This window comes from Fundulus heteroclitus, chromosome 14 (genome assembly GCF_011125445.2).
Source record: "Fundulus heteroclitus isolate FHET01 chromosome 14, MU-UCD_Fhet_4.1, whole genome shotgun sequence".
Lineage (NCBI taxonomy): Eukaryota > Metazoa > Chordata > Actinopteri > Cyprinodontiformes > Fundulidae > Fundulus > Fundulus heteroclitus.
The window spans coordinates 2887933-2899509 of NC_046374.1; positions in this window are offsets into that span (position 1 = coordinate 2887933).

Consider the following 11577-nt stretch of genomic DNA (forward strand, 5'->3'; position numbering starts at 1 on the left):
AAACTCAGCCTTCGGGCTTGTGCAACACGCACCAGAGCGTCTTGCGCAATAGAGGAGATTTGTCTGGTGAAGGCGGAGACTGAGATGAAAAACCTGTCACTGTGAAAGGTGATGAAAAAGGCTATAAACTGTAACAGGCTAGAAGTGCATGGAGCTGAAAAGAGGGAAACTTCAGCAGCTGTAAATGCGTAAAGACGCAGTGTGAACCCCTGTGTGCTTCAAGTGTTGCAGCTAAGGGGAAAATGTCGGACCATATAAGCTTGATGAAACTCAGCCTCATTCACCAATTAGGTAATAGAGCTACATTGATAAATAAACCCATAGAATAATGATAATGAAATCTGTAAATCTGATCATTCAGATTGTGCCTTATATAATCAGCTACAATATTTTCTTGTTAAAGTCAGGAAAAGATTGTGTTATGTTGTTGAGCTGTTTTTGAAGAAGTTCTGCTTGCAAAAACACCAAATTTCCCTGTTTTTAAAGACTGATAATATTTTTGACACAGCATTATTTATACAATCTAAAAACTAGTAATTCAAAACAGAATAAAAAATTATAGCCAGCAAAATGTAAAATAAAATGCAGATCCGCAAAAACAATAAAAACTTCAAAAGCTAACATCTAAAACTAGGTTAAAGGGCAAAAATAAAAACTGTTTTAAAAGAACATTAGTCACAGAAAGTGAAATGGCCTGCCTGATATGTAAAGCAACTTGAATCCAGAGTTTGTGCAACGACAGAAAAAGTGCCGTTCCATCTTTGCACTCAATGTTTTTCGGATGACTAATAAAGACTGATCTGCCAACCTGAGCAAACAAGAGGGAGTGTGCAGATGGAGCAGGTCTGACAGATCCTGGAAAGTAAGGCCATGAAGATATTTAAAAATAAATAAAATATTTTAAAATCAATCCGAATGTGAACTAGTAGCCAATGAATTGCTTCTAAAACTGGAGAAATGTGCTCTCATTTTCTGGTAGCAGTTAAAAGAAGAGCAGCAGCATTTTAGAGCTGCAGTCAAGCAACTAGAGTTTTGTTAAGCCCAGAGTAAATTGCAGTGCAGGAATCTAAGCAAGTTGCAATTAAAGCATAGATTTTAATCTTTAGTCAGCTGTCTCGGTTTGAAAAAGCTGGAACAAACCACAGATTTTAACTGAGCATCAAAGTTAAGATTACCTGATTCTCAAGTCTTACACCCAGGTCTGTAGCAGTCAGTGTCAGATACTGACTTTAATGTCCCACGTCAACACTGATGGAGACATGAGATGTTAGAGACATCGAAGCACCCAAACAACATACACTTTTGATTTTATTTTTAGAGCAACTATTTTCCTTTTTAGTGTCATAAAGGTCTGGCTGTCCTCTGCCTAAAAAAGAAAGCTAAACACTGGTTTCTTATAACTGACTCCTGGGGGATGGGGTAAACAGAGAAGAGGAAGAGGCCAAGCATGGAGCCTTGAGGCCCTCTGCATGAGTGGGACTCTTTAATAAAATAAAATAAAAAAAGCACTTCTCCATTCTTTAAGAAAGGAGTGTAATAATACCAGTAAGAACTCAAAACTACTTTCGTACTTTATTCAGTGATTATATTTGTACATTTTGGGTCTGTTTCATTTGATCCATTCATGTGGGTCTATCCAAAAACAAAACATATTTTACAAGAATAAAGCAGACAGCAGGAATGGACTCAGGAAGGTGGAGTTTTGGTAGCAGCAAACAGAATTTCAGGAGATGAGTGACAATCAGAGCAAATTGTAATTTTGTCAATAATCTGGAAACAACAACAGAGCCGTTTACTTGTTGAGAAGGTGCAATATTGAGCATAAATGTTGTGAATGGAGATTAAACAAATGTGATTCTTCTCCTATTAGGCAGTCTTGGTATGTTGAAATGATCACAAACTGACCAATAAAGTATTGACACTCCTCTTTCACTCTTTACTGGACATGTCTACTTCCATGTCCAGTAGTTTAAAAATGAGGCGGAGTTGACTGGATCTGCTCTTCCAGCATCCAGCCAGAAGGTACCACTATAAAATGCTGTTTTTCTGAATTAACACTATATTTCAATCAACAAATCCTCTCTACTAGGCTAGTAAAGCTTGAGTAAAGTACTAGGCAAAATTAAGATAAAAAGAAGTTAAGGAACTATGTATCATTACATATTTATTTCTAAAGCACTTAAAATACAACATAGAAGCTGACCGAATTGCTGTACAAATACAAAACCAAAAACCAAAAAAAAAAGCAAAGCATACCAAATATAAGGAAAAAGTGCAATATTAAGACTAGTGTTGCACCGATACCGATACCAGTATCGGCTGGGGCCCCGATACCAGCACTAAAATGGTGGTATCGGTATCGGCGAGTAACAACAAATAGGCACCGATACCATTTTGATGTTTGTATGTCACTTGAATGCAGCCTTCTCTCTCCCGACACTCACTAGTTCTACTGGATTCACTTTGTATTGGTCTTTTTCCTGCTTTACAAAGGTAGCAGCTTGACAAAGCCATGATGGCAATTATTTTACATCCAAGTAGTATGCAGTTCTTCATATATACACACACACATCAATTTCAAACAGATGGTATCGGTATGGAATCGGTATTGGCCGATACTGCACAGCCAGGTATCGGTTATCGTATCGGGGCCAAAAAATGGCATCGGCGCAACAATAATTAAGACACAGATATTAACTCACTCTGGGTTGAAAGCCAATGAGAAATATAGTGTTTTTAAACAAGTTTTAAAAACAGAAAGAGATGGGGCCTGCCTGACCATCAGCGGCAGCTTAATCCACAATTTAGGAGCCAGAGCTGCAAAGGCTCTGTCTCCTCAGGATTTATACAGAGTTTTGGAAACTGCTAAAAGCATCTGGTCAAACAATCTAAGAGCATGCGGTGACATGTGGTAGCAGCTAAATAAGAAGGGCTGAACCATTCAAACAAAAACAAAACAAACAAAATCATTTTAAAACGGATTTGAAACTGAATACGGAAACCAATAAAGGGAAGGCAAAATTGGAGTTATGTGCTCTCGTCTACCTGCACCAGTTCAAAATAGTGCAGCGGCATTTTGCACCAGCTGTAATGGTAAGAAGAAGGCCTGACTAACTCCGATCATAAGAGAGTTGCAGTAATCCAGACGTGAAGTAAAAAAGTGTGGATCACTGTCTCTAAGTGAGAGCTAGAAAGGAAGAGTTTGACTTTTGACAGGCAACTCAGCTGAAAGAAAGTCGACTTAACCACACTCCTGACATGACCGTCAAATTTCAGGCAGGGTTCCATTTCCACCCTTAAGTTTGTGATAGTGGATTTTTCGTATGGGGCCAAAGAGGTAAAATCAAAGTTGGGGATATTACCAGAACCACCAGATTTAAAAATAATGACCTCAGTCATTTTTCCATCAAAATGGAGAAAATTAAATGCCATCCATCCTCTGAAGTCGTCGAGACAGTCAGAGGATGAGTGGAACCATTATGTTTCACAGGGAAGTAGAATTGGCAGTCATTCACATTTAAATGAAACTGCACACCATGCTTTCTAAAAATCTAACCTAATGCCGGAAGATAAAGTGAGAACAGGAAAGGACCAAGAATGGAACCCTGGGGTACCCCTTGGGGGAGCGCAGTAGAGGCAGAGGTAAAATCATCTATCATCGCACTAAATCGTCTGTCAGAAAGGTAGGACCTAAACCACTGAAGAGCTGAACCAGTGATGCCCACCCACTGCTCTAATCTAGGGATGAGAATGTCATGGGCAACTGTGTTGAAAGCTGCGGTTAAATCCAAAAGAACAAGTAAAATACAGTTTCTAGAATCCAGTGCTAAATATGTATCATTAAAAAACCTTATAAGAGAAGATTCAGTGCTGTGGTAGATTTGGAATCAACATTGGAAGACCTCCAAAATTTTTAATTCATCCAAAAGGTCTTCAACTGGATATAAACAAATTTTTCTAAAAATAAATAAATAAAAGGTAGCTTGAAGATTGGCCTAAAGTTTGACAAAAAGGATGGATCAAGGCAATAATTGTTGCACCACAGCATGTCTAAAATTGGTACCACACTAGACATCAAACTACTCTTAATAATGTTAAGGATAAAAGGCCTGAGAATAGGAAATAAAAACAAACAGAACAGGCATGTGGCCTGAAAATAATGCATCACCAATTTCCAAGTTACAAATACATAAACCATAAGATAAAATAAGGTCCAAGGTGTGTGTACGTTCATGGGTTGGGACCTTTGCTGACTGAGTGAGGCCAAAGGCATCTAATATGTCCAAGAAATCCTTCACCAATGGTTTCCTGGGGCAACACACATGGATATTAAAATCTCCAACAATTAAAACCTGCTCATATTTGGACATAAATTCACACAAGAAATCAGAAAATTCCCGAAGAAAATCTTTATTATATTTTGGTGGCTTGTACATAATCGCACATAAAAGCCGGAAGTGAGCCCCCCAACTCAAACATGCTCAGTTCAAAGCTAAAAAAAAGCAGTCCAGATGTGCAACGGCTTACAGACAAAACTTGATTTACGGAAAATTGCCAGACCTCCACCACGACCCAAGGACCTTGGGGTATTAAAGTATGAGCAGACTTGGGGTAGTAGTTCTGAAAAAACACTGGATCCATGTCTCAGTCACGCAATGAAAGTCCAAACCCTGGGACAAATAAAAATCCTTGAGGATAAAATTTTTGTTCCAAACAGATCTTGCATTCACCAGACCAATCCTGGTGGGAACTAGGTCCGGCAATAGTAAACTCCTTTCAAGATGTAGCAGATTTCCGAGGTTGACGCCTAGCCAGCGCAAGTGTGGAGGAAGGACACGTGGGGGGTAGGATCATTGGTCCAAGCTGACAACAGGTCCAAGCCAAGAATCAACAACGTCCAAGGAACGTCGAGAAGCATATCGTCAAGGAACCGATTCAAATGGGGAGAGGAAAATCCCCAGCAATGGTGCCAAACTGGTCCTGAGTCTCACCAACAGCCCACATACTTACCTCAACCATGATGATATCTTCTCTGGCGTGGGGGGAGTGGTGCCCGACACAGGTAAAATGGAACTACAGGGGCAAATAATCATGTTTATCGTGACATCGATATGAAACCTTTGCGATAGGCAGATGAAGCCCCAAAAGGGTTTGGTGTTCATACACCAGTAGAGATTTCACATCAGGGAAACAGCACAGAAATGGAGCTTAAGCGAAAAATTCAAACTGAAGAAACTCTATTGCCTATAGGCCGTGGGCCAGAATCTGTACGATGACTTTGCGCCCGTAAGATGTTGTAAACATTTGTTTCCAGACGAAAAAAGTCAAATAATAGCATTTTGTGGCGCCAGTTGGAAAAGATCTTTATGGCAAGGAGAAAGAAATAGCCCAGTACATCCATCATTCATTTTCTAACACGCTTTATCCCTGCTGGGTTCGTGAGGGGTGCCGGTGTCTATCTCCAGCTGTTAATGGGCGAGAGGCGGGGTACAACCTGGACAGGTCGCCAGTCCATCGCAGGGCAGAAATAGCCCAGACTTTTGCCCAATTTACTGTAATATCACTAAGACCTGCTGCGCTAGGATAGCACAGGCGACAGGTGTCGTTGTGCCAAACGACTTATCCACGGCAGAATTTGTATCCCCTGCGTCGGGAGAGTGTTTGAAATCAATAAAACCTTTAACCTCCATCTTTGTGAAGTCTAAATATTTTTAAACATCACATTCTAATAAAACTAAATTGATTCTTTTAAACTCCTAATACATTGTTCTATTTTTAAAAGCGACATATCTCGTTTTCTTAATATGGTTAATATCTTTATATGTTTCTTGGTTGAATTAAAATCTTATTAAATCGGATAATTTTGGCTGTACCTTTATTTCACACGTGAAATCCGCTTTATATGATCTATTCATGCAGGTCTAGCTACCAAAAAAGAAAAAGAAAAAAGACGAACAAGTAAAGAGCTGTGATGGACTCAGGAAGGTGGATTTTGGTTTCAGCAGACAGACAATGCGACAATCTAATTAAATAAAGCTAATATTTTCCTGACACATCTGGAAATGACCACAGAGCCGTGTTCTTTCTCATAACGTGTTATATTGAGTGATCAATCGAGTTTTAACCAACATAGCAATCCCTTATGATAGCACTAACAAGTGTTACATTTTCAGTTTTTTCACACTAACTGAACAATAATCCATTGCTATATTTCGTTAAGAAAAGTAAAACATCTTCATTTCCACGCCTAATAGGTTGGAAATGAGGCGGAGTTGACTGGATTCATTCTTCCAGCTGAATGCACTCCCGACGCAGGGAATACAAATTCTGCCGGGGATAAGTCGTTTGGCACAACACCTGTGCTATCTTAGCGCAGCAGGTCTTGGTGATATTACAGTAAATTGGGCAAAAGTCTGGACTATTTCTGCCCTGCGATGGACTGGCGACCTGTCCAGGTTGTACCCCGCCTCTCGCCCATTGACAGCTGGAGATAGACACCAGCACCCCTCAAGAACCCAGCAGGGATAAGCATGTTAGAAAATGGATGGATGGATGGATGGATGGATGGATGGTCTGGGCAATTTATTTTTTCCTTGCCATCAAGATCTTTGCCAACTGGCGCCAGAAAATGCTATTATTGGGCTTTCTTCGTCTGAAAACAAATGTTTACCACTCTTTACAGGCGCAGCCATGATGAACGGTTGAACGCGCTCAGCTGACAATACAGCGATCTGATTGGCTGAGCAGCAAAAAACGAATCAGGTGACCTTTTGGACCGGAGCGCCATAGTTTAGATTTTTTATCGCCTATAACTTATTAATGTGCAAGTGAAAACGTGGGAACATTGGTGTTTTGAGATCACTGCTATGTGTAGCAACTTATCCCGGTGGAAGAAAGTTGCCCCCTGACAGCTCATACGAAACTTCTTAAGGAGACGTCCTACAGATTCTGGCCCACGGACTACTACCTCCATCAATCAGAGACTCATCTGCCTCTGACGCAAGCCAATCAGTTTTGAACTGCTCCTCCTCGAAGCCAATCAGCATCCTGGGTTCATCTTAAAAGAACTCCACATCCTTGTCTCGGCCTTCTGCTCAGCGAGCAAGCGGTGGCTGCGCGTGTCTGGTTTGGACTCTGATAACCGGATTCAACCCACCTCCATCCCCTTCTCCACCATCGTAGCAAGCTCCGCCTGGCTTTCCTACGGTCCTCCTTCAACCTTGTCCCTATCAGAGTGTAATTCCTCCTGTACTCTTATGGAATTCCCAGTCACTCCTTAAAACAGTCCGGCAGAAGACCGCCATGTCGAGCCTGGTTCTGCCAGAGGTTTCTTCCCAAAGGGGAGTTTTTCCTCTCCACAGTCGCTTCATGCTTGCTCATCATGGACAGTTCATGCAAATCTGTGTTTATCCAAGTTGGACTAGCTCAAACAGATCATCATATGGACTGAACAAACTTTATTTATCTCCACTCCACCACCAGTTTCAGGCCTGGGGGGAAATATCCCTATTCTCATACTCCTGCTTATGCATACTGAAGTATAATTCAGCGTGAATTTTTCCTGCCGAGGTCTGAGCGCCAAACTCTTAAAATATTGTATCAATAAAATTCTTCTAATTGCCTTTTCTTTCTGTGTGAGTTTTTCAGATTGAAAAATCATAAGAAAAGAAAAATATAGAGCTGTTGACATCTTGCCAAACACACTGGTGCCATCTTTCTTGGCGACCACGCTGAACATGTTACTTTACTGCGAGGCAATGCAAGACGGTCCTCTGACTCTTACAGAAGCTGCGTCAATTGTCACCATCCTCTGATAGTTTTGTGGTACTTCCGCACGGCAGATGGCACAACAATGTTTATGCCTACTGATCGCACCCCGTGTTAAGTTCTTTTCAGGTGCAAAAAGGCCTAAGTAAACTCTATCAGGACAAACGCTTGGTTTATATTGTTTGATTTGAAGATGAATATATGTTTTTGTGTTTTCCTTTTATAGTCAAAATATGTGACTAGGCCCCTTAAAGCTCTTCTCGCCGTCTGGCTTTTACTTTATTTGGTCATAATAAACCTCCATTCAAGCATGCCGCAATGTCTCCTCAAACTATATGTAATTAGTTAGTTTAAAAGCACACATCTTGGATATCAGGATTGAACCTCTCATTATCATGACAATGTTGCACAGTATCAATTACAGTACTACTGGACTGCATGCTGGGGTTCTGAAGATGCTAGTTTTGTGACACTGGGGTATTTACGTTGATGTCTTTCTTCACTCTTTAGCTCTTGACAGAAATATTTGCTGGCTTCCATAAAATACTGTCTTCCTGGAAACAAATGCAAGTAATTTGGATACCCAACTTAGCTAAGTTTTTCAGTAAGATGAAAGGCTCTTGAAACCTTCTTTTGATTTGGCCTTGCTCAGCACAACACTTTAAACAACATAAAAGTCCACTGCAATTAACTACAGCTAAAAGTGCAAATGAATTTCCTCTGTGGCTCAGACACAAGCACTTGCAAGAAGGGTCTGCAATCACATGCAATTCAAGCAGAACCAAAAGGCATGAACACTTGTGCACTTGTTAACCAATAAGGAAGTAAACAGCCCACACAGCGATAAAAGCTATTTCGGTGCATGCTGCTTCTCAGACAACACCAACGCCTCTGTCCAAGGCAACATGTAGGCTTTCAGTTAGAACTTGCAATATATTCTCAATGTTCGTGAGGTCCCAATGTACCGTATGCGTCAGGTACTCTACCATTGGAGTTTTATGGGAAGATGCACAGTGATGAAAGTGTGTTACTGAGGTCACATATGAATAACTAGATTCATTTTCGACATTGAAACTTATAATACAGTTTACATCCAACCATTGAATCACGTACTTGCAGCACAATGTAGGAGGTATGAATTACATCACAGGATTAATAACTTGAGCTTCAGTGGGTGCCTCCCTAAACAATGGCGTAGACAATATGAGCTCTAAATAGTAAAGGTGCTTTACGCAGGGTTTACCATGAAACAAAACACTGTGACAGCTCATAGAGCTCCATTACATTCATTTCTGTGGAACAACTGGGCTTTTCTTTGGCACAAAACTTGATGACTACATTGTTCAAAAGATAAAACTATTAATGAAGTAACTGGTCACATGTCCAAGGTGGAAACTACATTTGACACCAAGATGAAAATACTTGGCATGTATCGCCTATCATTGCCTCTGCTCATGTCGCGGTTTGCAAAACACCCCACAGCCTCCAAAAAAAGAAATGTTAAGTAGACCGAACATGAAGGTTAAGTATTTATGTTATGACCTCAGATAATGGGCTTGGTTCTATACTTTTCCTGTTAGACCAAGGTCCTGCACAACTGTGCGCAGTATAGGGGTGGTAAAAAAAAAAAAAGCATTTAAAGACAGGAAGAAAAACAACAACCCCAAATCACTATGAAGACAATGACTGCCAAGTAATTATAGTTGATTTAAAAACTGCATTGACATGCAGCAAAATAGGAGACTTTTCAAAGTGAACTCGTAAAAATAACATATTAAATATCTAATCTAAATATTATACTATTCATTTCACACTGTAAAACTAACATTATCAATAAAACTGCATTTCTTAAAACTCGCCCCTACAGCTTTTGTGATCTGCACAGATCACATCAACTTCACAACAGTCTTTATTTTATTTGATATTTAGTTTCTTGTTTGTCAGTTGTGGTTATTTTCTTTTTTTAAGACAAAGAGAATGTCATGCTGTTGTGGGCCAACCCTAGGAACCATAATGTGAACCCAAAGATCTCACTCAGACTTGACAAAATACAATAAACACAAAGCAAACAAAGCCCAATGAAAGGTCAAGGAACAGGAGCTAGGAGGTATAATTAAGGGTATTCGGATGAAGCCCATGTTTCCACAGATTACCCTGCCTTTTCCTATATTTTGACGGACATCTACTCTGAGGTTCTGCTTTCTGGACTGTTTCTCAATGACGAACCTTGCCAAGTAAATCAGATCTCTCTGCCTGTCATTGGCTACCTGTTACCGACCCACACCTGTCCAACAGGTCCGATCCTAGCCGATCAGCTCCAGCTTATCACCTGCTGCTGTGAGCAGCCAGCTCAGCATTCTCTAGCTGAGGTTCTTCTGCCTCTGATCTTTTCTTTGCCTTTTAAAGTGAACCACCATGCCTGACTTGAATATTGGATTCTCTGTCTGCTTAATTGAAAGGATTTGTATGTACATATGAACTAGACCTGTTCATACAGTGCAATGAGATTATATTTCTTGAGAACTGGCACTATATAAACTCAAGTTAATAGAACTCAGATTACATGTAACATCTGCATCTATTTGAATGAAAATCCATCCATCCATCTATTTTCTGACCAGCTTAATCCCACATGGGGTCGCGGGGGGTGCTGGTGCCTATCTGCAGTGTTCACTGGGTGAGAGGCGGGGTTCACCCTGGACAGGTCGCCAGTCTGTCGCAGGGCAACACAGAGACAGACAGGACAAACAACCATTCATGCACACACTCTCACCTAAGGACAATTTAGAGAAATCAATTACCCTAACAGTCATGTTTTTGAACTGTGGGAAGCCGGAGTACCCGGAGAGAACCCATGCATGTACAGGCAGAAAGGCCCAGGGTTGGATTTCAACCCAGAACCTTTTTGCTGCAAGGCAACAGTGCTACCCACTGCGCCACTGTGCAGCCCTGAATGAAAATCCAATTGAAAATTTTAATCAAACAAAACAAAGACAATGTACTTGAATATAACAAGAAAAAGAGAAGAAATATGTTTCACAAGAATTACTCGAGGTTTTTCATTTCTAGACTATTAACACCAGGAGTGCCATTAAAAAGTTTGAACGTTAAAATACATATACCCGTGTGGGAAAATATATTCTAAAACATTTGAATATCTGAGTATTGTGTTTTGTTTGGGCCTACCACAGGGCTTTTGCTTTAAAAGGTGCATTTAAACCCTTAATTTTCCCTTTTGAATAATGGCAAATGCACTTATGTAAGTTAAAATACATGTGTATGGATATGCAAAAGGATGACACTTTTTTATATATAAAAAAGGAGTCTATACTGAAAAAGTAGAAGACAACAGGGTGTTCTTGGAAACAGAGGCGAGAATTTGGGATCTGGCTTTCAGCATGTTCCTCTTCTTGCCAAATGCTTTCTATACATTTGTTGTCCTGGACTTCTCTTTTGTTAGCAGACACAAATTCTGCTAGAGTTGTAGTCTGATTATGTCAATGAATAAAAAAGTGCCTATCTCCAGCAGTCAATGGGCAAGACTGCCGGAGATAGGCACTTTCTGTGTCAACCAAGCACACACTCGTTCACAGCTAAGGGCCATTTAGAAAAACCAGGCAGTTTTCTTTTCATACATTTTTGATAGGCATTTTAGAAAAATCAACGCAAACAAAAAAACACCTACGTTTAATTTTTCTATATTTCACACTCTATAGAATATAATATTTCCATTTAAACACACAAAGCGTTTTATGAAAGCTGCCTTTATCTATGCAGCAAAATTTTAATTTCTCTTGTGGACTTTGTGGA